Below are 14,921 nucleotides of genomic sequence, written 5' to 3'. Positions count from 1 at the left end.
CAAATAAAGTTAGTATGCTTCCGAATAAAAAATATGAAAGCATTTTCTGAAATGTTCAATTATAGACCAAAACGAAACATTCACGAGTATGTTGTTGACCTGATGGTCTTTATGGTAGACAGCAAGAGTTGCATGTTCAAGAAGTTTAACTTTAAGCAGTACATTTGAAAGAGCAAGGTAGTTTAAGGTGGTATAATTTTAATGGTAGGTTCCACTGTAAGGCGACATGAAGGGTATCTTTGACGGACTCATTCAACATTCATACCCATGCACATCACCTCAAACACATAAGCTTAGTTCTTGAGTCAAATTTATTGGCTTCATAAAATAATATTGTGAATTTTTGTCCGTTTGCAGATTGGCTTATCTATGAATTTTTTTCGAAAATATCTTGCGATCTACGTACGCATAATGTAACACGTGAAGAAGAACATAAAAAGTTCGTCAAGAGGAATCTAATTTGCATTTGCCTTCCTTATTGTTAATTTTTTCTTCATAAAGACTACTTGAAAGAAACAAAATGATTAACCATTTCAAGGCCTCTGAACACGTTTAAAAAAAATGCAGGTCTTTGCTCACTAAATCAGGAAAAATCATCTCTCGACTTGAACACATACCAATAATCAACAGCCTCACTGCTTCTTGGAGCTGGATTTTGTGTGTGGAATGAATTACACATGTGGCGTTTTATAAATTAATTCATAGAAGATGTACATTCGTGCAGAAAGGCTTTAATTTGATAATTAGGTCTTCGTGATGTTCTCTTAAAATAACTAACATGTGTGCCCTTTACCGGGCCTCTGAACCAGTTTTGTGAACATGCAGGTTAAACTCGTGCCTTTTCTGTGTTATAGTAGTGTATTTCTCATCCAGGCATGGATGCGTCCTCTTAAATGGACAGCCCTTCGACAGCCCTTTCCGTGTAAACGATTGGGTTCAAAATCTCAAATCTTACCAGGCTTTAACATGGGATATGGACATCCTTCCGTTTTGAAAAATACCAGAACTGAACACTCTGTATGGGTACTCTCTTTGCGAATGTAGAATTCTTAAACGCCACACGTGTAAAACATTCCCTAAAAAATCCAGCTCCAAAAACCAGTCAGGATGTTGATTCCTGGTATATGTTCAAGTCAAGAGATTTTTTTTTCTATGTAAAAGTCTTCGCAGATCTGTGTAGTGAGCAATTTTTGGAAAAGGACGTGCCTTTAAGCCTGTATAGACAGTTTGATTGTTGAGATACCTGGTGGCAATGGCCGCACGGCCGGGTGGCAAGAGGTAGTAATGCACAGATGACAACAAACCGACATGCATTTTAAAAAAAGTTAGGAGGCAATTGAGAGGGGGAAACATTTTGTTAATTTCCAGAATCTTTATGAAGAAATAATGAACGAGAAGAAAGTCTGGCCTTTAAGTAAATGCAAATTAAACTATGTATACTTTTGACAAACTTTTTCTGTTCTTATTCACATGTTAAAATGTGTGCAGAGATCGTGAGTTACTTCCAAAAAACCATGTTTCAGGCAACAGGCAAACGGACAATACTGGACACAGGCTATGCTGACCGGCTCATGGACTGACTACCTGATGCTGAAGTACACCAACAGTGGACAATATCTGGAACAAAATGTTGCAGCATGTGAACCATGCACCGGACCACGTGACAACCCAGTATCATCTTCAAACCATGCAGGAAGCTGTTCAACCAAAGATACTTGTTCAACACAGTCACACGATTTGTAAAAGTATAGTTTCAGCCTTCTGTAGCTCAGGGAGTTTGAACCCCACTCTTCGTCCGTTTAGGAAAGTATTTCTGATTGTTTTGACTGCACAGGTTGGTAATGGTACGATGATGCTTCTGCCGAGAAACCCCACTCGCTCAGGGGTGTCGTTTGGGTCGGCCCTTTGGCCAATCGCCGATTTTTTTTTTTTTACTTTGGCCGAAACTTTCATGTCCCTATCGGCCAAATGTCCGAAGAGTATTCGCCTGAATCGGCCAAAGTTTGTCCAGTTTTTTGTATTGGTCAGGCTTTGATTGCTAAAACTGCTGCCGATGTACTTAGTCAACTGACTGGCGTTGATTTCCTTCGCGAATACCAAAAACGAAACATCAATGTTTTGAACAGAAGCCATTGACGAAAATTATAGATGCAAGAGTGGTTTCCCTTGGACAAGGGAAACCACACTCTCAGCGTTTGCGTTCGCCGGTTCGCGATAGTTTATCAGTCAGTCAGTGCTTTCGATTTGGATGTGAACATCATGTCGCAACCAAAAAAGAAAAAAACCTAAATTGGCTAAGGTTTGCTACCATTCGCCAAGGTAAGTGATTCCTGACAAAATGACAGAAACACCGCGAATGTGGACAGTGTCAGTGTGAGTGGTATCAATGTTGTCGAGTCGATCGAAGCAGACGATAGTCACCGCGAATCGCAATCTGCTGAGCCAGAGAATAACAAGTCGCGTTAGGCGAAATAACAACATTTAGTCAAGCAGTCGAACGCACTGCATTTTTTCACCAAGACCGCATACTCGTAGTTTCGTCAGTCCACCGCTAGTGGCAAAGGCAGTGAAATCGACAAGCCAGAATAGTGCGGTAATGGTCGCGCTTTTCTGTATCTCTTTTCTTTTTAGTGTACTGAGTTTGTTTTTAATCCAAACATATCATATCTATATGTTTTTGGAATCAGGGACCGACAATTCATTAATTATTTTTTAAGCCACCAAGCTGAAATGCAATACCAAAGTCCGGCCTTTGTCGAAGATTGCTTTGCCAAAATTTCAATCAATTTGATTGAAAAATGAGGGTGTGACAGTGCCGCCTCAACTTTTACAAAAAGCCGGATATGACGTCATCAATTTATCGAAAAAATTAAAAACACTGTCCGGGGATATCATTCCCAGGAACTCTCATGTCCAATTTCATAAAGATCGGTCCAGTAGTTTAGTCTGAATCGCTCTACACACAGACACACACACACACATACACACACACACACACACACACACACCACGACCCTCGTCTCGATTCCCCCTCTATGTTGAAACATTTAGTCAAATCTTGATTAAATGTAAAAAAGTAACCACCAAGAAAAACCCACAAAAAACAGACCGTGATTAAAATCGCATTCCACGTTTTTACATTTAGTCAAGTTTTTTTAATTTTTTCGATAAATGTCTTTGATGACGTCACATCCGGCTTTTTGTAAAAGTTGAGGCGGCACTGTCACACCCTCATTTTGATTGACATTTTTGTAAAGCAATCTTCGACGAAGGCCGGACTTCGGTATTGCATTTCAGCTTGGTGGCTTAAAATCTAATTAATGACTTTGCTCATTAAAAATCTAAAAATTGTAATAAACATTTTTTTTATATATAAAACGATCCAAATTTACGTTCATCTTATTCTACATCATTTCCTGATTCCAAAAACATATAAATATGTTTTATTTGGATTAAAAACAAGCTCTGAAAATTAAAAACATAAAAATTATGATCAAAATTAAATTTCCGAAATCGATTTAAAAACAATTTCATCTTATTCCGTGTCGGTTCCTGATTCCAAAAACATATAGATATGATATGTTTGGATTAAAAACACGCTCAGAAAGTTAAAACGAAGAGAGGTACAGAAATGCGTGCTATGCAGCACAGCGAAACCATTACCGCGCTAAACAGGCTCGTCAGTTTCACTCCGTTTTGCACAAGCGGCGGACTACGGTCATTGTGAAAAAATGCAGTGCGTTCAGTTTCATTCTGTGAGTTCCACAGCTTGACTAAATGTAGTAATTTCGCCGTACGCGACTTGTTTGAGCGACAGTGCCAACGCAGGACTGAAACGAAGGGTAGTGATGCGAAAAGTGCATGACTTGACGCGGACTATGAAAGGGATAAGCCCCATCACATAGGGCTATCGCCACTCCAGTGTTAATGGCAACAAGAAAAGCACGTCTCCATATCCCTCTTTTCCACAGGTGTATTGTGAGCCCAGTGCACACCCGTTTCAACCCTGTGTACGGATTTTGACGGATTAGCTCGTAGACGTAGACGCCGCCTGAATGTTGCCAATTAGGCCAGGTAATGCTTGAACTGCGGTTCACCTTGAATACTTTCAGGCTTCTTTTTCTACTCTCTGTTCCAATGTAAAGGCTTTTTTTAAGGGAAACGAGCTATTTGTGTATGGCAAAACACGTACGGCCGTGGATTTCCTTGCGAGGGGTTATAAGCTTACTTATTTCTTTTTTTGTCCTCGAAAAAAAGAAGAAATTCTGTCCGTGAATTATTTTTCTTTTTTCTGTCTGTAAAGCCGGGGGAAGTTAATTGTTTTTTTAATTGTCACAGTATGCAAAAGGTCTTCCTTCTAACCATACTATATATGATGTCGGGAGCAGATATCAGTGAAGATAAATTGCCATTATTTAATACCAATGTTAAAAGAAATAATGAGTGGCTGCTGACACCAGTTGATCCTGTTTAAAATCAAGGATAAGCCACACATTGTTTATAAAATAGCTAAAATTCTTCAGCTTCAGGAGGGCTTTGCCCCCCAGACCCCCAAACGGGACCCAGGACCCCAGGTTGTAACTCTCCCCCCCCCCCCCCCCCCCCTCTGGCTTGACTGCTCCGCCCCTGTAATCTGTGTTCCTAAGACAATGATTGTATGTATTGGTGTTCCCCTCTTGAGTCTTGTGCTTCAATGTTACGGTGACTTTGGATGAGCCAAAATAATAGCCGAACTTTTTCCAAGATGCCCTAAAGCTTTCTGACAGTTTCGGCCAAATGTCCCAACATGAAAATGTCTAGCAAAACCCCTGTCGCTAGCGCACCAGCTGCCTGTTATGGGTAAGCGACGTGCCTTATTTCCTGCAAAGCAAGACAGAATAAAACAGCAGCTTAGTTTGAGCTTTTAAGACATTCGTACCAGAGAAAACGTGTACGTGTTTGTTTGGAGAGGGTGGATAGAATCATAAGACACGCTGTGTCTATGTGACGTAGAGCAGGTTTTCAAATTCATGCTGAAGCACTGTGTGATCGCTATTCTTTCTGGCATATCTTACCTTGATTTCAGATAGACTGGGAACCGAAATGAGGATGTCTACATGAATAAACTATGCTGATATGTATGTGTTTAGAAATAAAGAATAGTTTTAATGATATATGATGGTGTGTTTTGTTTTTTAATCCAATGTGATATTTTCGTATTTGAAAACAAATTGTACACTCTGTGGTCAATTTTACTTTCAGATAAATAAATCTATCATAATGGAAATCATCTGTTTGTGTTGTGTTACTTACTCATTTTGATCAATGTTGAGTCGTCCATATTCCTGTGTGTACGCATAGTATGCAGTTTGAAGGTAGTAGATGTCCGAGCAAACATAGGAGGATGTGCTGTTAGGCTGTCTATCTCCTCATCCAGGTTTTCCAGATATTCGAATTTAGTTCCCTCTTGGAGTTTCTGCACTGACACCTGATAAGCAAAATACACGTATCACTCTGTGACCATGGCAACATGTATCATCTGTATGCCCCGTTCAAAAATTACCTTGAGATTCTAAGGTATACACAGAAATTGCAGTGGATCACAAAAACAACACGAACAGTAGTACATATATTCACAGTTTAAAAATTCATGCAATGAGAGTCAATAACCCGATTTAACCCCAGGTAGATTCAGGGTCCCACTGACTGAATCTCATATGGTTGCTTTTCGGCACACACCATACATTTTTAATGGGACTGTGAGGTTTTGTTACTACAGTAAAATAGTAGCAACGTACTGTCTGTTCGTGACGTTTGAGAAGGGGTCAACCCGCTATTGCCGCGGCCCGTTGTTGCCGCGTCCCGTTCAGTGTTGCCGCGGCCCATTATTGCCGCGGCCCTTATTTTCTTCTTTTTATATTTAGTCAAGTTTTGACTAAATATTTTAACATCGAGGGGGAATCGAAACGAGGGTCGTGGTGTATGTGCGTGTGTGTGTGTGTCTGTGTGTGTGTGTGTGTGTGTGTGTGTGTGTGTGTGTGTAGAGCGATTCAGACTAAACTACTGGACCGATCTTTATGAAATTTGACATGAGAGTTCCTGGGTATGAAATCCCCGAACGTTTTTTTCATTTTTTTGATAAATGTCTTTGATGACGTCATATCCGGCTTTTCGTGAAAGTTGAGGCGGCACTGTCACGCCCTCATTTTTCAACCAAATTGGTTAAAATTTTGGTCAAATAATCTTCGACGAAGCCCGGACTTCGGTATTGCATTTCAGCTTGGTGGCTTAAAAATTAATTAATGACTTTGGTCATTAAAAATCTGAAAATTGTAAAAAAAAAATAAAAATTTATAAAACGATCCAAATTTACGTTTATTTTATTCTCCATCATTTGCTGATTCCAAAAACATATAAATATGTTATATTCGGATTAAAAACAAGCTCTGAAAATTAAATATATACAAATTATTATCAAAATTAAATTGTCCAAATCAATTTAAAAACACTTTCATCTTATTCCTTGTCGGTTCCTGATTCCAAAAACATATAGATATGATATGTTTGGATTAAAAACACGCTCAGAAAGTTAAAACGAAGAGAGGTACAGAAAAGCGTGCTATCCTTCTTAGCGCAACTACTACCCCGCTCTTCTTGTCAATTTCACTGCCTTTGCCATGAGCGGTGGACTGACGATGCTACGAGTATACGGTCTTGCTGAAAAATGGCATTGCGTTCAGTTTCATTCTGTGAGTTCGACAGCTACTTGACTAAATATTGTATTTTCGCTTTACGCGACTTGTTTTATATTTAGTCAAGTTTTGACTAAATATTTTAACGTAGAGGGGGGAATCGAGACGAGGGTCGTGGTGTATGTGTGTGTGTGTGTGTGTGTGTGTGTGTGTGTGTGTGTGTCTGTCTGTCTGTGTGTGTGTGTAGAGCGATTCAGACTAAACTACTGGACCGATCTTTATGAAATTTGACATGAGAGTTCCTGGGTATGAAATCCCCGAACGTTTTTTTCATTTTTTTCATAAATGTCTTTGATGACGTCATATCCGGCTTTTCGTGAAAGTTGAGGCGGCACTGTCACGCCCTCATTTTTCAACCAAATTGGTTGAAATTTTGGTCAAGTACTCTTCGACGAAGCCCGGGGTTCGGTATTGCATTTCAGCTTGGTGGCTTAAAAATTAATTAATGACTTTGGTCATTAAAAATCTGAAAATTGTAAAAAAAAATAAAAATTTATAAAACGATCCAAATTTACGTTTATCTTATTCTCCATCATTTGCTGATTCCAAAAACATATAAATATGTTATATTTGGATTAAAAACAAGCTCTGAAAATTAAATATATAAAAATTATTATAAAATTTTTTTTTCGAAATCAATTTAAAAACACTTTCATCTTATTCCTTGTCGGTTCCTGATTCCAAAAATATATAGATATGATATGTTTGGATTAAAAACACGCTCAGAAAGTTAAAACGAAGAGAGGTACAGAAAAGCGTGCTATGCAGCATAGCGTAACCACTACCCCGCTCTTCTTGTCAATTTCACTGCCAATGCCGTGAGCGGTGGACCACGAGTATACGGTCTTGCTGCGTTGCATTGCGTTCAGTTTCATTCTGTGAGTTCGACAGCTACTTGACTAAATATTGTATTTTCGCCTTACGCGACTTGTTTCTTCTTTTTTTCATTATGTACATTAATTTTTATTGACGAGAAAATCTCTTACGCAAGGAGAAAGGACGACCCCCAGCGGAAGTTTTCGCCACGTCCGCAGGGATTGGAACTCGCAATCCTGTGCATTGGAGGCAGGCGCGGCGGCCCTCCCGAGGGAGGGAGAGAGGGAGGCACGGAGAGAAATAGTGGGATGGAGGGAGGGAGGGAGTGAGAGAGGGGAAGGGAGGGAGATAGGGAGGGAAGAAGAGAGAGGGAGAGAGAGAGTAGAGATGGGATGGAGGGAGGGAGGGAAGAAGAGAGGGGGGAGAGAAAGTGTGGGAGGGATGGAGGGAAAGAGATAGTGGGATGGAGGTAGAGAGAGAGGAGGGAGGGAGATAGGGTGGGAGGAAGAGAGTGGGAGGGAGAGAGAGGAGGAGGGAGGGAGAGAAAGAGAGTGGGATGGAGGGACAGAGGGGAGGGAGTGAGAGTGAAGGAGGGAGGTAGAGAAAAGTCGATTGTTGGCGGCAGGGAGGGAGGGAGAAAAGGAGGCAGGGAAGTAGTGAGATAGAGAGAGAGATGTGGACTTATTATCTGCTTATCTAAGCACTCTAAAAAGTAGAAATTAACACAAAAGATGTGCATTGATTTCTTCTTTTTGATGAACGAAAAATATCATTTTTGAAAAAAATGGACTTACTCGGTTTTGTCAGCACACGGCAGAGTTACCAACTCTGTTGTTTGATGGCATCTGACTGGCGCAATTTTTCTTTTTTTTAAACGGAATCAGGGGATCTTTCTTGCTGGAAAGTTCCGCGGCAATAGCGGGTTGCGGCAATAGCGGTTTGCAGCAATAACGGGCCGCGGCAACAACGGGCCGCGGCAATAGCGAGTTGTAAGTTATGTAACCTTTGAGAATACCGATCTATGCACTAACGCATTGTCTTTTTGTAGTGTGACTGTCCGATATTGCGTACTCCTAAAAATCAATGATCAAAAAGTTTGAACTGCTGTAATCGTGTTTCAGCATATATGTCTGACAGTGCTTATTTGCTTCCAAAACGGCTTGCGATATCACGCCATCAGCGTTTCGCCACTGATCAGAAAATCTTATGATTTCAGATCTAGTTTAAGATCGGAAATCACGTGTGCTCGTTGAAAAAACATAATTCATTTATTACTTCCCTTTGACCGTTTCGCAAGAAAAATGTCAGGATCATTCACTATTAGCACATTAGCCCAACGCCATTTGAAATAAGTTTCACTGTTTAGTGGTGTCAATGTCATGTAGTGTCTTACTGTTGCAAATAAAAATACCAGGATAAGTGCAGTTTTGTCCGAAAGAAACAGGCTTTGCACAATGTTAACTTGCTGTCTACATGTTTCGTTGTGTGACTGAAGAATTACTCAGAATTCCAAGAGAAAATAAGGATAGTCGCGTGTGAACATCACGGTGGAAGCATTTATTCTAAACTGGGCAGTTCAAGGACGAAATCCGTGATTAAAGATAGGAAAATAAACAACACCATAATAGCATAAATCCATAATCTTTACATGCTTACAGATCTGTGGAAGCACATCAACTGATCTGTGAAAAACACACATGACTTCGATCTAGCACTGCAAGAGGTAGCGACTACCAGGGACCTATATTTAATATATAGGTCTATGCGACTACGGACTTGTGTGTCAACATCACAACAAAGAGAATCACATACCATTTCGTATTGCCGCTTATGCTGGCTCTGTTTCAAGCAGTTCCTTGTGGCCTCGCAAGCATTTTGACGACGAAGAGGCTCAAACGGGCACGGTAAAACCTCAGGCTGGCTGAAAACCGGTCCGTATTCCACTTGTCTTCCTCACTGCTGGACCGGCCATATTTGTTGTTCAAGGCCCGTGACGTAGCACATGTATGTGCACAAGGTCATGAGCCAAGACTGCGCGCGCGATGGAACGATTCAGAACAGCCAACAAACGAGTCAAAGTATACTTTTTGGACGTCTGTGTTCATTTTTACACACGCATTTGTGGTTGATGAATTAAGAGGGTCAACATATCAAAAGTGACGCTAAACCTTGGACTTTTCCTTTAAATTAGAAAATAAATAACATTTTGGTTCATGATTTTTTCCTATACCTGTGCTGAAAATAAGAAATAGAAATGTCGGTATATAAGTCACTCAAATGCAGTTTAGTATGAATGGTTTGAGTTTGTTGCGGTTGACCCTGCACAGTTCGACTGTTTTTGCTGAACAATTTTGACGTCACCCCTCCCATAGGGTGACGTATTTCACAACTTCCTGTGTTACACAAACTCAGTGATAACCAATTTTGCCTTCACCCCTCCCATTGGGTGACAGATTTCACAACTTTCTACTGATGAACAATGTTGCCTTCACCCCTCCCATAGGGTGACGGATGTCACAACTTCCTGTGTACACAAACTGATGACGTATTTCACAACAAAATGGCGCTGCCCATGGTCAACCTCGAAACTATCCGTATGAATGGGGACCTCCTGGCCCCCATAATAATAAATTGACAGCTTGTTAAACAAACATTCTTAAATCATAAACGAATTCTTTATTTTTTCAAACTTTCAAAACTTCGAATTGTACTGATCTTGTCTTGATGAAAAAAGAAACGCCCGGAAGCAGGGTCACGCAAGGTCGTGGTTCTCGTAGCAGACGACGGTTTATGCCCTTTTCTGTATCTGAACAGCTCTCGCGAGACACGCTCTTTGTTATGCTTTGAACTTCGAACCTTGGCTTGTGCTGCTCGCACGAGATCGCTGTACCACATGCTTTGCTATGCTCTGAAGTTTGCGAGAGATTACGAGAGCTTGGAATACCGATAGGGTCAGTCAAAAGCCATAGCGAGAGTTCTTGTGAACCACAGCCGTTTGTTTCGTGCAGTCAGAGGTACATAATAATGTGATATTACAGATAAGCTCACAGCGAGTCGCATTCAAATTACTAACTGACGACTGCATTGTGAACAAGAGGCGAAGCCTTCAAGGCTCCCGTAAGAAATCAACAAACAGTAACATAACACAAACTCACTCACTCCGTAACACACACACACACACACACACACACACACACACACACACACACACACACACACACACACACGCACACACACACACAGTTAAAACTAACGCATCATATCAACTCCATGTATAATTTTCAAAAGAAGGCAAACAGATAAAATGACTAGGGTAATAGGTTAGGTACCTGCCATGTGGGCAGTCCTCAGTCCTATACTTTTCATCAAGACTTGTCACCATGCCGAGTAGATCTAAATTCGGAAGTCTTCATGTGGCTGAGGCATATATCTGACATAGCGTCGATCTTGTTGTAGGTTAACCTCCTTTTAGGCTGGGAAGCGTTTGGATGTGTGCGAAGTAATTGCTATAAAATTCATTTTAGGTGCAGTTGATTCATTTCAGTGTGCCTGCACACATCTAATCGAGTTGGCCGGGAAAAAACCATGCGATGAGTCCGAAATATCGTACATTTTATTTTAGTTTTCGGAGTGACAGTTTTTCACAAGCTACCCAAGGAAACTATTCAATAACATCACACGATAGCTTAATCAGCATGGCGTTAGCAGTTTATTGGTCTCATCTATGTATAGATATATTTGTTTGTTTCCCAGGGGCGCATTTCACTGCTCGCATTATAATGATTATTGGGCGATTGCAGATTCAGTCTTTCTCTATGTGCCTTGTGAAATTATGTCCATTGAGAACAATGTGGATCGTGCATGTGACTGTTAGGTAATAAGTTTTTTTCCATGTTCAGCTTCACCTACTTACGTTGCGTTTATTTATTAATCTGTGCATTTGTTAGTGGATATGTACATGTATTTCTTTCAAGGTTACCTAACATTATATCAGTGCAATAGGACAAGCAATCATTCAGCTCAGTAGGCCAAACACTGTTATTGCACCATTGAAGTTTGCACTTGGCGTGCAAATGCACCGATCATTCGGTTCACGGTTTCTGATCGATACCCTCAGCCACCTTGGCTTTAGCTGTTCTTACACAGAGGTACGGAAATTTGAACTGAATGCTGCGCAATCATATGGCATTGATCTCCCACCTACTACTGTGTATGCCTGCCTGTGCAGAAATCCCCGACGCAATGCATTCCATTCTAGCGAGCAACAAACGCAGCACAAAGAGTTGAGCGTGGCAAGGCAGAAGCGAGATCACACAGACATTCAGCTGATCTTCAGATATCTGCTTGATAGGAACCCTTTCACTGTGGATACAGCTCTCCGATCCATTTCAAGCGGAAAAGAAGCTGAAGCTACTGTGAATGCAGAACAAGCAAAAGGCGTAGGAAACAAGATTCTGAGCAGCATGATCGGAAATAATGTTGTGGATTTCACCTTTAAAAAGAAGGATCAAGCTGTAACCATGGCTCTGAAAGCCAAGTCGTCCAATCTGCACGATGATCTAGTACATGTTCACTCCATGCTGTTGTTCCAGAGACTAGTGACAACTGTGAAGAACACCAACGGATGTCTTGAGGACGCCTTTGCCTTTGAGATGTGCAGTGTCCCAGCATCGCTGTTTGATTTGGGTGGTCTGCCAAGACAAGGTACCAAGGCTGCACTGGCAACTTACATCTGGACTTCAACAAAGCAGGTAAATGGTGTTATTCCTGATGATGTAACATATGTCATCGATGGTGGCTTGCTGTTGCACCTTCTGCCCTGGTGCCGTGGTTCAACATACAACCAGCTTACTCAGAGTTACGCAGACTTTCTCATTCGTCATTTTGGCAAAGGAACTGTTGTTTTTGATGGATACAGCTGCGGACCTACCACCAAAGATGCAGCCCATTTGCGAAGAACAAGCAGAGCCAATACAGCATGTGCCATCACTTTTGAGGGTGACATGGTCCTGTGCGAACCAAAGGAGCGCTTCCTGACGAATCCAAACAACAAACAGCGGTTCATCAACCTCCTTAGTTCCCGTTTTTCACAGCACGGCTTTGACACTGTCCATACAACTGCTGATGCTGATAGGCTCGTCGTAAAGACTTCTCTGGAATTGGCAAGGACGGGAAACGTGATTCTGGTTGGCGAGGACACCGATCTGCTCATCCTTCTGTTGTACCATCTTACGCCAGATCACTGCTCCGTCTTCTTCACATCAGTGAGATCATCGACAGCAAAATCAGCTGCAAAAGTGTGGGACATCAGAAAAGTCCAGACTGTTCTTGGATCTCAAGTTTGTGAGAACATCCTGTTTGCGCACGCCTTTGGTGGATGCGATACAATTAGCAGTCCATTCGGGATTGGAAAACCAATGTGTTTAACGAAATTGACCCAGTCAACAGTGTTCGTGCAGCAGGCCCATGTCTTCAGCGCCAGTCCTTGCAGAGACACTTGTGACAGGGGAGGCTACCGCTCCTTTCACAACAGACTCTGCACCCGAGTTGTTGGCCTTTAAAAGTCAACACCGGTGTATTGTAGAATTCTGTTTGTGATGGGGTCTGGTGGTTTCCGATTGTCTGTATGTTCATGGAAACCTTCGGGTTTGCATAACAGTTTTTATAGGGCTAAGAAATTAGCTCTAACATTTTCAATCCTGTTTGATTGCACTTCGCCTCCCGAGGTGATCATAGTGTTTCGGCACTCGTTTACACACTGATGAGCTGATAGGAGCAGGAGAAAGGGCCTTTGTAGAACTCTATGGGGGGAAGGAAAGAGACACTTTGAACTTCCTCCGCTACATCAAGTACATGCAGAAAGTCTCTACATGTACCTCATCGTTTCAGCCCTGCAAACTCCCACCTACATCAGCAGCAGCTAAATTCCATTCCATGAGAACATACTTCCAGGCGCAAGAATGGATGCACTTGCATCAAGAACAGTTCCTCCTGGATCCGATGGACTGGGGATGGGAGATTGTTCAAGGCGCCATGCTTCCTATTCTCATTGACATTGCTGCTGCTCCTGGTGATCTACTCGATGTCATCCGATGCAATTGCAAGACAGAGTGTCGAACAGCAAGATGTTCATGCCGAAAACACGGCCTCGTGTGTACGTCTGGCTGTGGAGAGTGCAGAGGGGAGAGCTGTGCCAACACTGTGACCGAGGTTGCCTGTGTAGGTACATCAGACGATGAAGACGGGCTTTAGCGCAAGTACGAGGTCATGTTGAATAGAGTGTGCGTGTGCATGTTCACATATGTAATGCAACAGTAACGGGTAAAGGAGGGAGAATATCAGCACAGTAATTGTCAACTCACATACCTGTCAAACGCGACCCGGGAGACGCGCCCTGTGAAACCACACCGAATGCGCTAGATTTGAGCTTCGGCTACGTTATTTCGCGCTAAATAAATGCAATTCAACCTATTTATCAACTGAATGTGCTTTTCTTACATACTATATGAGTGACATATGGCACATCCCTTAAAATAAGACATGTTATAGACGTGAGAAGTGAGGGACGGAGCATATTCGGAATACCGTTATTGCGCAGTTGTCATCATTCTTTAAAAGCTTCAAAAATATAGTTCGCATGGGAAAACGTTGGCCAACTCGGTTTTACCTGATCAATGGATGCATGTAGAGTACAAAAAAGGTGAAATAAATTTTATAGCAATTTGTTCACACAGGAGGTGAAATCTGATGAAATCTGCCTAGCCTATTTCTGAAACAAATGGCAAAATGCGATTAGTTATGATGACTACAACCTACACAAATATAAACAGTGTTTTGAAACAGAATAGTCAGGTTATACAAGCCACTTTACCTATGCAGCATGGTAACCCTACAATATGCGAAACATGTCGACTGCAGCAGCCTGGTTCTTAAAATAATTCTGACGGTCAACACAGCCAGAAATGCCAACAAAGACAAGAAAGCTGTTGCAAGGTAAGCTTACCAAACGTTACATAGCGAATCATATGATAGTGCGTAAACAGCACAGTAGATCTACAATCAAAGAGAGGATTGAGTCTGGAATGAAACGCGATACAGATCTAGCATTCAAAAACTGTCTTTCACGTTCAAGGAAGTTGTTGCAAAGTACTTAAGACTTACTAAATTGTACAGACAAAACCATGACAGTGCATGTTTTGAATCTGAGGAAAAAATCGTGATCATTTTGACTTTGAGAACAGATTCATTCCGTTTCCTTATATCTGCATGTTCAAGTAAATGGTGGACAGTTTTTTTCGGGCAGAGTAAACTTGAGACTCTATGTACTGCAAGTCTTGAAATTCACATAAATCGAACCACGAGCAAAGACATCCA

General features: G+C 41.5%; 1 long non-coding RNA gene across 1 annotated transcript; it reads right to left on the bottom strand.

Annotated features, from left to right (window-relative positions):
* Positions 1 to 1,333: 1,333 nt before the first annotated feature.
* On the bottom strand, positions 1,334 to 9,758 carry LOC138963985 (uncharacterized). The gene is made up of 3 exons (XR_011454980.1): positions 9,360 to 9,758; positions 5,293 to 5,467; positions 1,334 to 1,617 (listed from the first exon to the last, which is right to left on the bottom strand). It is a non-coding gene; the product is annotated as an uncharacterized lncRNA (long non-coding RNA).
* Positions 9,759 to 14,921: the final 5,163 nt, after the last annotated feature.

Source organism: Littorina saxatilis, linkage group LG4 (assembly GCF_037325665.1).
Source record: "Littorina saxatilis isolate snail1 linkage group LG4, US_GU_Lsax_2.0, whole genome shotgun sequence".
Lineage (NCBI taxonomy): Eukaryota > Metazoa > Mollusca > Gastropoda > Littorinimorpha > Littorinidae > Littorina > Littorina saxatilis.
This window is presented reverse-complemented; position numbering and strand designations above follow the sequence as displayed.